At 43.1% G+C, this 3,868-nt stretch overlaps 1 non-coding gene across 1 annotated transcript; it reads right to left on the reverse strand.

Moving 5' to 3' along the window:
• Positions 1–1,905: 1,905 nt before the first annotated feature.
• Positions 1,906–1,991, reverse strand: TRNAY-GUA. Its single transcript is given in 2 exon segments — positions 1,906–1,941; positions 1,955–1,991. It is a non-coding gene; the product is annotated as a tRNA-Tyr (tRNA).
• Between the last annotated feature and the right edge of the window lie 1,877 nt (positions 1,992–3,868).

The raw sequence follows: 3,868 nt of genomic DNA on the forward strand, positions 1-3,868 counted from the left end.
GAGTGATATTTGTTTGGCTATTTTTTGTTGCTCTTTTTTTTTTAAATAGATTTTTACGTCGCCCGAAACTGCATAAGGTCATATGAGTGCGCGGGTTGGAAGTTTTGAATTTTGCCCGGTGGCGGCCGAAGCCTACTCTTATCGATTATAGACCACCAAAGGATCTTTAACGTGCGTAACTTGCACACGGGCCCTCCCAGTTTTTTTCTCCTTCGTCCGAAAAGGCTAGGCGTAGATCTTTCCTTCTAGAAGATCAGGGGTGTGGCTGAAAGACAGCAATAAGAAGGGGCCCAAGAGTAGCAGTAGAAAGGCTGCAGAAAGAGTCAGGAGCCCAGAGGAGGGGGCAAAGGAGGGGAGGGTGGGAGCAGAAAGAGGAGACAAAAGAAGACGACAGAATATTGTTGGAGAGCAGGAAAGGAGGTGAAAGAGACAATTTTAGAGAAGAAAATGTTTCGGTCATTGCCCGGATTCGAACCCGGGATCTTTGAAAGAAAGGCCAACACCTTAATCTCTAGGCCACGAAAGCCCCCTGGTAAATGTGGGTGGATGTAAACAAAGAAGTCTAAACGGGGAATCAGGCTTAGAGCCTACTCTGCTCACCTCTCTTGCCTCAACAGAACAAAGTCTGCTTCGACTATCAAGACCCCCGGAAATAGCAGTTTACCAGAAAGTGACAAACATACAAAAGAAGTAGAGGAAAAATGACAATAGTTAGGATTACGGGAAAAAAAGCTGCACGAAGTTTGCCGTTCACAACTAGGGAAGAATTTATTTACCCTCCGGCGGTTAGTTTCACATCTTTGGGAAGTCAAGTCTGATCGATCTTACCTTTATGTAGGTTTGACCTTGTCGTTAATTTAGGAGCAACGACGAATATTATGGTTTCTCTTATTGCTAATCACAGGCATTAAAAAAATGAAAGTAATTGTTTTCACTATTTTATAAACCCATTTGAATTGGAAGTATTTTGCGCATATATATGTTAAGCAAGGATGTGGAAATATATAATATTCATCAAAACACAATGATATAGAGCTAATTTTTCTTCTTTTTTGTGGTAGGTGTTTTACAACGCTCGCAACTGCACAATGTCATATCAGCTTAAGGGACACCACCAAACACTTTCAGCTTGTAGAAAGTTTTTAATTTCCCCCCCGTGGCGGCTGAAGCCTCCGCGTATTGATTTTTGACCACCAAGGGATCCCTAAGGTGCGCAACTTGCCCACGGGACCTCTTAGATACTTGGCCCTTTAATGAGAAGTCTATGTGTAGATCTTTCCTACCATAAGATCAGCAGTAAGAAGGAGCCAAGTAGTAGTAGAAAGGCTGTAGAAAGAGTCAGAAGCCCAGAGGAGAGGGCAAAGGAGGTGAGCGGGTGGTGGCAGAAAATGGAGACGAAAGCAGACGACAGACCATTGTTAGAGAACAGGAACAGGAAAGAATGTTTCAAGGAGACATTTTTTTAGATGAGCATTTTCCGTCGCTATCTGGATTCGAACCCGGGAACTTTGAAAGAGAGGCAAACACCATCACCCCTAGGCCACGAGAGTCCCCTCAGTTCGAGACTACTGACGACTTCCACTTTTGTTTATAGATCATAAAAAAGTTTCTTTGGCTTTGTTTAAAAACATCCCGTAATTGTTATTGTGCTCAGAACTAATTATAGCCCTTTATCCTTCCACGGTCAAGATAAACGTTGTTTGACAGATAATCAGTATGTTTGAAGTCATGTTTCACTAAATATGCAGTGCAATATTCATTTTAACTACCCTTTGTCTTTTATTACCTTTCGTCGAGCCTTTCACCCATCTATTCCTACAGTCCTAAAAAAATATTCTTTTTAATACGGAATTAAAATTGCATAAAAGAGTGGACTTTTTTCAGCAAAAGGAAGAAAAAAAGTTCTCCCGCGAACCGGATTCGAACCAGTGACCTAAGGATTGCTTCATTCCCTCTACAGTCCTCCGCTCTACCAACTGAGCTATCGCGGGTTCGTTTGTGGAAATCAAAGAGATGTTGAAAACCTTCGATGGGTTGTGGTGGTGTCTGTAGGGGGGTTGGGTGGGGGTGGGGGTGGGAATTTCCGTGGCAAGTTGGACAGTGCCCTTTGACTGTCGTGGCTCGTTAATTGCACGAAATTTGACGTTCACAACTAGGGAAAAGTTTATTTACCCCCTGGCATTTAGTTTCACATCTTTAGGAGGTGAAGTTGTTCTACCTTTTCTTTGGCAACTGTTTTACGGCGCTTGCAACTGCATACGTTCTTATGAACGCGCCGGACGCATTAAGCATTTTCCGTTGATAGGAAATTTGGAATTTTGTCTGGACGGCGGACGAAGCCTACTCTTGTCGATTTTGAATCGCCAAGGAATGTTTAACACAACTTGCACACGGGACCTTCGAGATTTTTCGCCCTTGTTGGAGAAGGCAAGGTGTAGATCTTACCTACCATAAGGTCAAGGGTGTTGCTGAAAGACAACAGTAACAAGGAGCCAAGGAAAAGCAGTAGAAAAGCTGCAGAGATGTCAGGACCTCAGAGGACGTGGCAAAGGGGGCGAAGGGGTGGGAGCTGAAAGTGGAGACGACAGAACATTGTTAGAGAGCAGGAAAGAATGTGACAGGGGAAAATTTTAGAGAAGAACATTTTCCGTCGCTCTCCCGATTCGAACCCGGGACCTATTGAATGAGAGGCGAACACCTTAACCTATAAGCCACAACGAGTACCCCCTACTGACTCTTATCCATTTTGGACCACTTAAGGATCTTTAACGTGCACAACTTGCACATGGGACCCCCGAGGTTTTTCGTGCGTGTCCGAGAAGGCTTGGAGTAGATCTTACTTACCTTATGGTCAGGGGTATGGCTGAAAGACAACAGTAAGAAGGGGCCAAGGAGAAGCAGTAGAAAGTCTACAAGTAGCCCAGAGGAAAGGGGGGGAGGTCAAAGGAGGTGAGGGTGTGGGGGCAGAAAGTAGAGATGAAAGCAGACGACAGAACATTGTTAGAGGGTGGGAAAGGATGGGTTGGAAGAAAATTTTAGAGATGAAAATTTTCCGTCGCTATCCGGATTCGAACCCGGGACCTTTGAATAAGAGTCGAATACCTTAAGAGATTTTACGGCGCTTGCAATTGCATAAGGTCATAGGAGCACATATGGGTTGATGTCAATAGAGAAATCCAAACGGGGAATCAGGCTAGTCTGCTCGCCTCTCTAGCCTGAACAGCACGAAGTTCGCTTCGACTACCAAGCACCCCGGAAATAGCAGTTTACAAGAAAGTGACAAACATACAAAAGAAGTAAAGGGAAAAAAGACGATAGTAAGGATGAAGAACGAAAAAAGCTGCACAAAGTTTCCGGTTCACAACTTGGCGGTTAGCTTCGCATCTTTGGGATTTGACGTTGATGTGTCTGATCGATGTACTCGTAACCTTTATGTATGTTTGATCTTGTTGTTAATATAGGAGCAATCATTAATTTGTTTCCTCTACTATTGCTGATTACAGGCATTTTAAAAAATGAATTTAATTGTTTTCACTATTTAAGACACCCAATTGACTTAGAAGTATTTGTGAGTACGCATTTATGCAAGAATGTAGGGTTTTAATAAACTACTTCTTAAAACAATAAGATATAAATTTAAGGTTAAAAAGAGACGGAAAAAGTAAAGATGCAAAGGACGCGTTTGTTGGGGTCCTTTTAGAGAAGCATCAACCCCATAACGGTCTTTTTGAACGCGAGAAAATGGATGGACAGACGGAAACAACATCTTTTTAAAAAAATGAGTGGGACATCTCCCTCCAACCCCACCACCCCCAACCAAAAAACAACAAAAACAAACCGAAACAAAAACTTTCAACGCTCTCCCCCC

This window comes from Aplysia californica, unplaced genomic scaffold (genome assembly GCF_000002075.1).
Source record: "Aplysia californica isolate F4 #8 unplaced genomic scaffold, AplCal3.0 scaffold00339, whole genome shotgun sequence".
NCBI classification, from domain to species: domain Eukaryota; kingdom Metazoa; phylum Mollusca; class Gastropoda; order Aplysiida; family Aplysiidae; genus Aplysia; species Aplysia californica.